Source organism: Gigantopelta aegis, chromosome 10 (assembly GCF_016097555.1).
Source record: "Gigantopelta aegis isolate Gae_Host chromosome 10, Gae_host_genome, whole genome shotgun sequence".
Taxonomy (NCBI): Eukaryota; Metazoa; Mollusca; class Gastropoda; order Neomphalida; family Peltospiridae; genus Gigantopelta; species Gigantopelta aegis.
This window is the reverse complement of record NC_054708.1, coordinates 58439091-58452300: the sequence shown is the minus strand read 5'-3', so window position 1 is coordinate 58452300 and position 13210 is coordinate 58439091. Positions and strand designations below refer to the sequence as shown.

Below are 13210 nucleotides of genomic sequence, written 5' to 3'. Positions count from 1 at the left end.
GCTTGTGCACATTGCACGTGCGTTCGTGTGCTCGACTTGGGGATCCTTCATTTCGTTGTTTTTGACAGCGAAATGAAGTTTTCTACTGGGATGTATTCGGCCAATGGAACTGATCTTATCGGAGGTCGGACTCTGGATGGGCGTGTTCGAAACCCTAGTGGTATATGAGTACGTTAAAGTAGTTACCTACATATCATCTCAACACCCATCTTCATAAATCAAGGCTAATATTCGTTCCTCGTATTCAGCCTTGATACATGTCATCAAGAAATCGTGCCACAAAATGCTTAAATTTCATTGGATGCGATGAGATCTGATTGCAACGAATCGCAACGCTCCTTATAGATTCCCTTGTTATTGTAAACAAAGATAGCAGGTTCAGCGTCCGCCGGTTAATTTTTGATATTGCTTTCAAGATTGTCACATGTTACCGATGCTGTGATTGGTCAGCGATGTCATGGTGTAAGGAACATAATCGGTGTTACAAATTGTCTTCCAATAGAGGGCGCTAGTGGTGGATATCAGTAATCTTGACTACATGTATCAAGGCTGAATACGAGGAACGAATATTAGCCTTGATTTATGAAGATGTTCAACACCTAAAGTTTCGACTGTCAACAATGGCAGTGGCCTTGAGACGGGGGGCTAAGTGTTTTGTTAAATGTTTCATGTATGAACCCTGCCAAGGCCAAGCTCTGGCTAGGGCTGGGTCCAAACGTTTCGATATAACTATCAATTGATAATTTATTAGATAAATTATTATTATCACTGTCGGTGGGCTCAGAGCTACACTCCTTAAATACAACCGCAACCTCATCGCCACTATCAGGGTGGGGCCTAATGTTCAGAATTGATCCCAGGGCACCAAAAGGGGCGTCACAGTGCGTTCGAATGAAAGACTGTCCGTTTGAAAGCCTAGAGTAGAAAAAGACAGACGTTTTGAACGTCCCTGAATTTGAGTTTGCTTGCATGTCCGAAATGGTATGCTGTAAAAATTCCAACCCGTAGGGAGTGGGGTCAAAGTTGCCAAATTAAATTCTCCTAAAAACAGGAACATTTTGGACTTCACATTTAGATTTTCTAGTTACATTTTTGTAGATTTTGGAATGGTTGAGAGGAGTTGGAGAACAGGCACCACTGAGAGCGGCGAAGAGGTTCCTGGTTGGAACGGCATAATGCCTGCTATCGTTAAAACTAGCACTACTAGTCTCACCTCCCTTCTTCTTCTGTTCCGGTGGTTCCGACCGAGCTACAGGCGCCTTTCTCTTCCTCATCTCTCCAAGAGGAGGTCCCGGGGGTTGCGTCGGCGACCTGGGGGAGGGTGGTAGCTCGGCCGAGAGCGTCGGTGAGTCTGAGGTTGAGGCACTTACCTCGCCCTTGGTAACCACAAAAACAGAGTCATTGTGAAAATGTACTGAGGTCCGGTTTCTCACTCTCTACCCCGGAGCCGTTAGAAACATAGCAGACTTCTGACCGGGTGGGGCTGGGTAACGAAGAAACATCACTGGTTGGGTCAGTGATTCTGCTGACCTCTAGGTCACGGTCAAAGCTGAGTTCACGGGCTAGGCTCTCATCATCAACCGGCTGCAAAATCCCCTTCCCCCGGGGTGGCACCCCCACCCCTCACATATTTCTCAACAGTGAAGGATAGGCCACCTCCAGGGAATTGGGTGTCACGTCTGGCACGCTTAGACGGGGTTGAGGACAACGGTGTCGTCTTTATTGCGAGTTTTAAGTCGCCCGAGGGGTCCCACGCAAAGTATCCGCTCTAGAGATGTGGGACACATCGTGGAGGCTCGGCCGGTCGAGCGACGACGCGATTGACAGGTTAGCCCTCTCGGTAGCTAACTCCACCGCCAAGGAATTTAAACGCCTGTTTGAAAATTTTGAGAAAATGTAGTCTTAGTGCCTCCATAGACGTACGGACTTCCATTTTTGTAGAGGGGCAGGCTGTTTATGTATTTATTCATATTAGCATTACTGCCAAACAGCTGTATATGGGGTGCAAACTAATCACTACGCATTTTTAGATAGATCGCAATAATTTTGCTGCTAGAATGATGGGAATTCATATTAAAAAGGTCTCATATTAATATTACATTTTGCCCGAATATCTTTATTGTGTTTGACCAAATTTGAGGATGTACTCGCAACATAAAATATTAATTAGAATATAAAAGTTAAATACTAGAAGTGCATCAGTTGTGCATATAGTAGTATAGTAAGAAAAATGCTAATGATAGTATTATTAATAATAATAATAATGTAGTAGATGATCATAATTGTCATAATGCTACAAAGGCCACGTAAAAAAAAATGGTTCCTGCTACACCCCACCCAGCCCCCCAAAAAAGAAAAAAAAGAAGAAAAACAACAACATGAAACACACAGAAAAACCAACAACAAAATAGGGTACTGTAGGTAGTAATGCAAAAGTTTTTCATTTTTTAAAAACGTTTTCCCCATTTTCGAGCTAATATTTGTTGAATTGTATTCCAGATTATTATTTTAAAAGCTGTTTCTCTGTGTTACAATACATACTATAGTCAGAATTATTAATAATGTTCTAGATTAAAATACTGTAGTCCAAATCTCGTTTAATCACAGTCTGGAATTTAAACACCACCTAAATATAATACCATAGACGTACTGTAATATTATTAACTGTGATGACACTAAAAGAACATTATAATTAGTTGATTGAAAACAAGTCAAATCTGACACAGGCAGGACTTGAAATAAGGAAGTAAAATATGACCTGTCATTTTATTTTAAAATAACAGATCAAAGGAAACATGTCTTGCTAAGAAATAAAATATGGCCTGCTGGAAATAGGAAGGTTGGTGTGTGAAAAGTTAGGACATCTGAGATGTATTTTAGAACATTATGGAATTAAAATATTTAATTTCGAAAATATGGTTTCTTAATTTAATAATAATTATTTTTAAAAACAAGTTTAATCATATAATAAAAATAAAAATCATTTTATCACGTGATTATGTTAACGCCGTTTTTCACAACGACTTAGTTTAAAAGTTTTATTCTAAGGCATTTAATAAATACCAAATTAAGTTTTTTTCTTTGTAAGTGTCAAAAACGTAAGCCAAAATTAAAATTGTTTGGTAAATACCGCCCCTGGTATTTGGCATCCTTACCTTTTAAGTTGTACAGGCCTGGAACTAATTATGCGGGCCATGCTGGTCAAAATGTGTGCCTATCTTAGCTGAAGATGTACCTGTCACCAAATTAAAATGAAATTTGCTAATTTTATATTAAAATAAATAATTAGAAGTTTTATAGTGCTAGTTATCTTTTTATTACCAATGTGATATTAATTACATGACATTATCATTTAGCATGCTATATGGTCATTGTTATCGTTTCATTCTAGTGCTAAAATTTTGGCTAAACCTATTTCCCTCTTTAATTGTGAAGAAACATTTATATAAGCTGTCCCACACCTCTTTCACATTTACTGATTTCACGAATCTAAAGACAAAGACAAAGACAATGCCAGCATGTTTTTTGTTTTTAATTTTGATCATTAACCAGTGACGACATATGATCAACGTCTAAATAGGAAATATATGTTGGCTTTGGTGCGCTCTCCAATTGCCTTGGTGCCCCCAAATACTTCCTCAAACTCAAGGCCAAAATCGCCTTGTCATGAAAAAAGTAAAATTCAACCCCTGTTTATGTTTTATAACTGCAATCAAGTTAGGGTCGCAAAACTTTGTTTCTTGTTCTTTAACTGCAAATATGACCACACCGTCCACAATCCAACCACAGGCTACGCCACCGGCGGTTCACAACGAATTAAAGTGAGTTTTCTAAGTTATTGCGTTCCCATTAAATAATATTACATTATTGGTAAAATACACAATTTATAACACAAAATGTTAACAGAACAATAACAAAATAACAATATACTGCCTTGAAAATGCGTCTCTAGGCATCTATATTTCAAGTTTCATTGGGGGGGGGGGGGGGGGGGGTACATGTCCCCATACCCCCTAGATATCTCGCTCGATTCGCAAACTCAAATTTGCCCTTTTTATAATTTTTGAACCCCACCCTTTTAAAAATCACGGATCCGCCCCTGAGGGGTGTCGAGTTTTTTCTTTTAACTTTTGTACTAGTGAATAACATGTTTCCTTTATGCTATGAGTAACCTTGTGAACTTATCGACGTAATGGATCAGAGTTGAAAATGGGCAGAATTTCGAAAATAGCAATTAGTAAACAAGAATTTAGAATTTAAAAAAAAAAAAAAAAAAAGTTACAAGCCAAAAATAAAAAGAATTGACCGCTCGGCCGAATGTTTATATAATTTGGAGCATTTTAGGACAGTCCAAAAAAAATTAAAAATCGGACTATTTAATAATATTAAAAAAGAAGTAATTACGACATAAAAATTTTAACGGAGGTCTAAAAGTTTAAACTCCGATCTATATGGTTCGGTCCGGGGGTGGGGGGGGGGGGGGGGGGATGATTTTAAGGTGGGCGGAATTTGGAATACAAATTTAGTAGTTAGGTCAAGGGACCTAAAGCCAAAAGGAGCCAAATGGAGCTGCTACATTCGACTCATGTCTGGATAAAATTTAAAATCCAAAATATAATATTAGAGTGCTCGGCCAAAAAGTTGTTAGGGTGATTTAAGCAATTTAGACGGACTGCCAAAGTAAAGTGTGTCGGACTGTTTACAAAAAATTAACATAAAATTTTGAACCATGGCCAAAAGATTTAAAGTCCAACTAAGCCCCAAAAAGGAGGTTCCTGTCCTAGGAGAGGTTTGGCGGAACTCATGGCGAGATGTTGGGGTGATCGGCCTGGAACCTCGAGAAGAAGTGAGGCAGGTCAATGTAGCACTCTCCCCGAAGTAAGGCTGGGTAATCTTCTGGAAGTATCAGCCTGATAATCCGATGGACGATTGGATTATCCATGTCTGATTTCAGCAGTCCTTGCCGATACACCCCGTTCCGCTCAGACGTCAAGTAGAAGGTGCGACTCTTCTCGACGTACTGGAACTGGTACCGCCCCTGACCAGATGGTGTTGGTCTCCAACTCTTGGGGATGAAGGGGTCTGGCAGTTGGGAGGTAGCTGTGAACTCCCCCTTAACACACGATACCGTCCACGAAGCTTGTCTCAAAGCGATCTGCCAAGTAGTGGCTTGGGTGTGAGACGGGTCCTGAATCGACACTTTTCTTTTCTTGGCGTCCCCCTCTGCAACAGCTGTCGCAACAACTCATGGGCCGATTTCATATGTCTAGGTTATCGGTGGGTTTTGGAAACATATGGTTTAAACCTAGGTTAAACCCTGGGTCATGTTTATTGTGCATTTCACATGTCTGGTTTTCAGTAATCCTAGTTTAACACTGGGTTACAATTGTATTGCTTGTTTAAACCTGCGCTTGAGGTGGTTTTTCGCTGGGTTTGCTCAAAGTAACTTTTCTTCATGGATAATTTCGGCAACAAAATCGTCAGTATCGTCAGTATTGCAGAGCCATGATATGTGACCGTATTTTAGAGATCATTTGAAGCCACTACAGAAACAGTAGCGTAGCCCCGGGGGGGGGGGGAGTCATCCCCCCCCCCAATCCCGGTGAAATTAGGGGTGATCAGGGGCGTACATTGTTTACTTGGCTGCCAGGTGCCCCCCCCCCTACAAAATCCTGTCTACGCCATTGTACAGAAACGAATACAGGGTGGTGGTAGGGTGGGTTTGAACCCCCTCCCTCTTTAGACAAGATGTCCTTTTGCCTGGGGTTTTTTAGCATGACTGTATAATTAGATCCACCCCTTCACCATGTTCGTGGCGAATGAACAACATTTCGCCTGATATATATAGAGAATAATAAACGAGATACTAGTTATTATCAAACTTATGTCCCGAATCAAATCATTTTTAGTTGTCGCCAGCTTTAGCGAGTGACAAATGAAAAGTATTTCACTCGGGACATACATTGATAATAACTGGTACTGAGTTTGCTATTCTATTTATTACCCCAGCTATGTTTTCTCTAAACGCCTTTATTTTAGGCGCACATGCACGTACATGTAGGCTATAGAAACAATGTAAACCACTTTACACACTCTTCTGGGTATTGCTATCACTTTGCATTTTAATCATGTTTACAGATAATTTTTAAAAACAAAATTATCGTTATTCTGCTAAAAATATAAATAATGATTTGCTTTAAAATGACATTTTGTTATCAATTTAATATTAAAACAGTCGTGAACGCAAACTCATTAAAGTACATGACGTCATTCTGTGTGTTTGCCAAATCGCGATAATGTTATATTTAGTACCGACAAAGTCATTGGTTTGTAAGCGTCAAATCATCCAGTAATAGTGTAGGTCACAACACTGCATAATATTTCTCAATGGGAAAATACGGAAAATATTTTCCCTGTTATGAGTGATCACTGGGGGTAATAAATATAGTTATTTATTAAATTAGTAAAAATAAACATTTTCTTCATGGTGTATGAACTGCACGAAAACAGGAAGTACTAGTAATGAAAGTTGATCGGTTACCACCGGTATCAAAGCAATAAACGTCTTATAAACCGGCCTCGATGGCGTCGTGGCAGGCCATCGGTCTACAGGCTGGTAGGTACTGGGTTCGGATCCCAGTCGAGCCATGGGATTTTCAATTGAGATACCGACTCCAAACTCTGAGTGAGTGCTCCGCAAGGCTCAGTGGGTAGGTGTAAACCACTTGCACCGACCAGTGATCCATAACTGGTTCAACAAAGGCCATGGTTTGTGCTATCCTGCCTGTGGGAAGCGCAAATAAAAGATCCCTTGCCGTTAATCGGAAGAGTAGCCCATGTAGTGGCGACAGCGGGTTTCCTCTCAAAATCTGTGTGGTCCTTAACCATATGTCTGACGCCATATAACCGTAACTAAAATGTGTTGAGTGCGTCGTTAAATAAAACATTTCTTTCTTTCTATTCCTCGCTTATGTCCCTTTCCAAATATGCGGGTAACCCATGTAAAAAGCGTGGTTTTGTAAACACGTTTAAAACACACACATGTGAAATACACCACGAGTGCATGTCTTGGTCAGGTTTTTCAGAGTTTTACGTAAACCAGTGTTAAACTTAGGTTTTGATATAACCCGGTGTTTCGAAACCCAGACATATCAAATCGGCCCATGGAGACGCCGGTGGGCTGGTTGGAGCTGACGACACTTTGACATGTCATGTCTCCATCGGCGCTGGTGCTGCAGAGGGAGGGTCCGCCACTGCCAGTTGAGCTGACAGCTTAGCCCCCCCCCCCCCCCCCTTGCCGCTCCTGGTGTCTGCTGCTTCAGAGTAGTGGGGGGCGGCGAAGCAGAAGGGACCGCCGCCGGCAGCCGGTTTTGCCCCCCCCCCCCCCACCGCCCCTACTGGTCTCGACTTCTTCTTTGAACCGCCGGGTTTGGTTCCCCCCCCCCCCCCCCCCCCCCCCCCCCCCCCCCCCCGAGACGCCTTGGAACGCCTTCTCCTACTGCTCGTTCTCTTCGGTCTGTTGTAACAGTAATACAAGGTGACAATAGCTGAACTCCCATTGTGTTTAACGCGATACTTGGCCAAAGCTTAAAATAACCCAGCATTAATGAGCTATTTTTGGTTGGGGTTTTCCAGTAACGCTATTTCTTGAAAAGTATAGTATATAAATGTTGCGGGTGAAACAAATCTATTTATATTGGTAACTCGTTGTAAACGTCAATACATCTACGTCTGACAAGAAGGTATAACTGTTATTTATAACGTACATGTATTATGTGTTTATTCATTGTTAAGATTAGAAATACTCGAGTCTACATGTGCATGCAACGACACATCCGGCAGCCATGATGGACTTGAGTCAGTTGTGTATTTCCTTACTTATGTCGCAATATGTTAGTTTCAGCATTTTAGGAAACATATATAGAACACAGGTATCCCCAAACAGTAATTCGGGGGGGGGGGGGGGGGGGGGAGGGGTGCTATAGTTATATTATACGCTTTATTTGTGAACGTCAAAAATAATCCTGTTCAATTTTTATAATTCCAAGGGAGTAATAATTTCATTAATTTTAGAGCAGGACGTAGACCAGTGGTAAAGCGTTCGCTTTATGCGAGGTCGGTTTGGGATCGGTACCCATCGGTGGGCCCATTTGGGCTATTTCTCGTTCTAGCCAGTATACTAGTAGGGTATAGTCCAGTCGTCATCGTTGCTATAGTGGTGCGGACGGGCTCGGCTCCGGAGGATACGAGATGGTATCAATATAAAACAAATTAAGTCTAGAAAAGAGTAGTAGGGGTCGACCTAGTAGAGAGCGTATTTATGTCCAAATGTCCGTCTAGCTCTCTTACAGTCGGAGTACTCGGGCTAGGGTCGACCCTGCTTCATATTTCTTCTTAGAGTTGGGCGGTCAATCTTCCAGTGCTGCTAGTACAGGCTTGGACTGGTGGAGACTAAACGTGAACAACCGTGGCATTCTGCAGAATGGCCGTCAAATGAGTCACGGAAAAAAACTTGTCGACAAAAGTTAGCCGGAAAAATTACATTGAGGCAAGGAAACTCGCTAAAAAAAGAGAAAAGATTCCAGCCTGGTTTTGATTGAAACATATTTTACAGATTTTTAAAGAACAAATGGATTAGGCAAAAGTTACACAACTTACTAGACTTTCTCCAAAATGCATACGTTACGACAGTAATATATTTTTTGCAATTTAAATATGAACAGAAATAAATATTATTGAAAAAAGAAAGAATAAAGGAAGGAAGGAAGGAAATGTTTTATTTAATGACGCACTCAACACATTTTATTTACGGTTATATGGCGTCAGTAAAAATAAAGGAAACAGAAAAAAAAGACGCAATAAAGTTTTCTATGTGTTCGATAGACAGCAGGTTTGATAAAAGAAAACACAGACAAGACATCGCAATGATTACATAATGGCTACACAAATAATAATAATAGCAATAAAATAAATAAATAGTAATAATTTTAAAGATCCATACTTTATTTACTACTTAAGGGAAACGTTTTGTTTCATTTATATACTAATGTACATGAAAAAATATTTCTTTGTTGTCTTCTTCACTTAGAGCATTTTTACCATTTATAACTAGTTGTAAATCTATTGGCTGAAATCTTTGCAATGAATTCCAGAGAGTGCGTCTTTGCCTTTCATATAAAATGCATTCACAGAAAAAATGATAATTGTTTTCAAAATTATTCCCACAACTGCATGAGGAATCGGTGCTAAGACCAACTCGATATAAGTCTGCTTTCAAATCACTACACCTGTGTCTTAACTTGGTATGTAATACATTTTCTCTTCTATTACCAAATGAATAGTATGGCACAACGCATGGGACATCGGGTTTTATTGCTTTTTTAAATGAAGATAATGTCACTCTCATAACCAGAATGCCTAACTCATTTTTAACAATTTCACAGGAGAGATAAAAAAACAAAAACATTTTAATTAACAAAATCAACTCATTTGAAACATTTGAATGAGCTGAACTACAATAAATTTCACATCTTTTGGTCAGAGTATAGTGATATTTTTAAACACTTCCATGCGCTGATCCCTACGTGACTTAGGCATTTTCAAATCAAATATTTTGACTTAGGTATTTTGCAATCAGTGGCTTAGGCAGTGTGATTTCAATCAATGTTGAGTTAGGCACATCAGACCTTGCCTTTTAAGGTGCGCGGGTGCGATCGCGCTCGTTCAGCGCACGTAATTTCAGTCTGGCGAGTGTGAAAAATAACGCACGTAGTAATTTTGTATTTTGATTGCCACTATTTATCTTATGTAGCTGATAGAAAGATCCGTTTAATAATACCAGAAACAAATGTTACGAGAACAGTAGCGTCCATGCAAGATTTTAATATATGACTGGTACTTATCTTTGCTATACAAATCAGAAAACACAGGTTTAATAGACATTTTCGAAGACGTACCAATCCGATCAAAACTTCTTTGCCTATTTAATTTATTATTAATTAGAAACAGTCCACTTTTGTAAGGTAATAGGTCACAACGTCTGATAAGGATAACTCATGTATACTGTTTGACAAAAAGAGAAAAGGGATTGAAATTAGTCGGTAAAATTGTCTCGATTAGTTAATAACTGTTAGCCTACAAAGCTTACTTCAGGTCCCGAAAATGGCAATCGTGTAATTTTATACTTTGTTTTAAAAACAAAACAAAAACAAAAACAAAAAATTAAATTTAGACAGACTTTACAAAAAAATAAAAAATAAAAAATAAAAATTTCAGCCAGAGATTAATGCATATGCAGATGCTATTTAGATATGTACATGTATATATGTACATACATACTATAGTAACAGTAATAAATGGTCATTAGAAAGTCACAGACCATGTGACTGGAACATGATTTGATGCGCCATACTCTGTTACATATTGACCAATTAGAGCTACCGGGGTCAGATTATTTTTACTCTTGAAATTCTGCACGCACACGCTGGTCAACTTGACAACTTATTACGCATTGACGCATGTCTAAAATTATGGGTTTTTTTTATTATATGTATTTATTATGGCATCCTACTTTTGGAATAAAATCCTTTGTAATGACAGATTTTTTTAGAGTTTGTATATTTTGTTATAAACAATATTGGGGCCGTTCTAGATCAATGACGTAACGCCGTCAGAGCCGTCCGTAACTTGTAGCGGTAGATCAAATGAAGTGTTACAAAATGTTGAGGGAAGGAGACTGGTTGCATAATTGTTAAATTAAAAATGCCACGTGAATGCCAATGTCCCAACTAACACTATCAATTGAAGTAATTGTAGGCCTACGTTTCACGAGTTATTTAATAAAAATGTTTTAATAATATGAGTCGGTAGTGCACACCTGTGATGCTTGGGTCGTAGTTCATGAACCACCTCCTCGGAACCAGTGGGTTTTTCCCATCCCAACTATCCTAATCATGTTCGCTGTACATAATAATGCAATTCAAGACAAGTTGATTTCTATATACGTTTAGCTGCACGTTTATCAAACCATCTAACACTGAAAAGGTATATATATAAATGTGTGCATCAAATTATCTGAATAGTACATATTGTAATTAAAAAATCAAATGGTCTGCATCAGTGTATACATGTCATAGTTATATTTCTATAGTACTATTCCTGAAACTTTTTAATAAACTATAACTCCATTCCTGAAAGGCAAAAGAAGTCAGACTACACTAATGAACCAAATAACATAAAATTAGGAGAAAACATTATTGGTTTATTTGCTCATTTTTGGAACATATGTCTCTGCATTTACATGCACCAATTACTTCATAAATTAATAAATGCTTGGTTTTCACTCGCCTTAGCATTTTGATGAGTGCGATTTTTCACTCGCCTGAGCGTTTTGAGGTGTGCGATTTTTCACTCGCCTTTGTTTTTCAAAAGGCAAGGACTGCACATTTAATCTTCTGTGGAACTGCAAAAGTAAAATAATGTTATACCATACGATGTACTTCGTTTACACTGTTTTCATTTTAACATTATTCTTGCGATGAAGAAGAATATTTATGTATTTAACGACGCACTCAGCACATTGTATTACGGTTATTATGGGGCCATAAAGCAAACTAAGAGGAGAATCTAGCTGCCGTCACTCCAAAAGTAGAAAGGACAGTGCATACCATGACCTTTGGTATAGCAGCCATGGGTCATGGGTTGGAACGCAAAACGTCCAATGTAGTCAGGTCTACCGAGGAAGTTCAATCCTGCAATGCAAGAACCTCAGGCGAGCGCTCTACCAACTGAGCTAAATCCCACCCCCTTATTCTTGCCAAATAAAGTGTGATTTAAAACCCCTCCCTGGTCTAGCACAGTAGTAGCCCTGCAGGGCCACCTAAATAGGGGCGTACTGGTACGGGCAGTGTAACGTTAGTTCACATGGCTAAACTTATTATTATGATATGGGGATCATGAAATCGTATTAAGACACATTCAAACCTGCATCCGTTTCGCATGGTGGCCATTTTTCAAGATGGCTGCCACTATATTAAAAAAAGCTATATCTCTGCCAATGTTTCACATATTGATGTGGTTTTGGTATCAAGGCATATGTCTTGAGGGCTGAGGAATATGAAAAACATGCTTTCAGAAAATTAGATGTATTCTTAACCACTTTTCAAGATGATTTCACACAAAAAATAAGCTCTTATCACAGTATTCTCGATATACTAATATACTAACAATGCTATATTCAGATTTCCCTGGAATGTGATTTATTTCATTGAAATTTGCTACTTACAAAATTAAACAATTCTTCTATATAATTTGAAAACAACGGGTTTACTTAAACCACGTGTGTCAGAGTGATCTGGTAGGGTTCAAACGTAATGACCGTAATCTGGTATGTTATACAAGCTAAATTCAGCCATGGTGTTTTCTGAGACTGTTCTATCATAACTTCTGGTATTTTCCTCACTGTCACACCTAATTTCAATTTTGATATTTCCTGTAATTAATGAACCTCATATCAATTCTTTTTTCACTGCGTGTATGTATTCAGAGTAACTATATCCTGTGACAGCGTGATTAAGTATGTCAGTATGCTTAAGCCTTACAACACGTGCCCCTTTTAACATCATACCATGTCTCCGGGGATAAGATATGGATCAGACTGTCCAAACCTGTATAGTCTTGGGAGAACATAGCCGGGGTAAGCTGGGTGTAACAACTCGAATCCAGTTTCGCAGAGCCGCCTTTACACACCATGTCGTGTGAGCTGGTACATTTTCGTGAATCACTAGAAGTGTGGTTAACAGTTTTCCTCGAGTGATTTGGCTGAAGAAAGACTATTTTAAACGGGGGTGGTACATTGTAGATATAGAGCCGCAGGGCCATGGGAAGCCTCTGTTGGGGGTAAAGGGATATTAGGGACAGTTCTGTGGTGGGCGGTTTCCGTGATGTGATAGCTGCAGAGGGTAAATGTAAGGATAAAGGAGGTTGCACATCCCAGTCTACAGGTTGTAGGGCTCCCTGAGATTTGTCCTGGGGAGGGGGGTTGGAGCTGGATACAGGACTGCAAGTAAAACCAAAGATGATTTGGTCAATATGGCCGATCATGAATGGAGGAGACCATTATAGACCTGGTCCGGTTGACCTTGGCAGGGAGGGGCTCTGAGAATCGGCTGTACATGACACCCTTCAAAGAAAATATATTGTGAGGTCTCAA

General features: G+C 39.5%; 1 protein-coding gene across 3 annotated transcripts in view; it reads left to right on the top strand.

Annotated features, from left to right (window-relative positions):
- Positions 1–13210, top strand: part of LOC121383965 (E3 ubiquitin-protein ligase MIB2-like) — a 166767-nt gene that overhangs the window by 100523 nt on the left and 53034 nt on the right. The window contains exon 1 of one of the 3 annotated variants that reach the window (XM_041514083.1): positions 7650–7742. The exons of the other annotated variants lie outside the window; for them this stretch is intronic. The gene's annotated coding sequence lies outside the window, so the exon portion shown is untranslated. Of the gene's footprint in view, positions 1–7649; positions 7743–13210 lie in introns of those variants that run through there. 3 annotated transcript variants of the gene reach the window in all.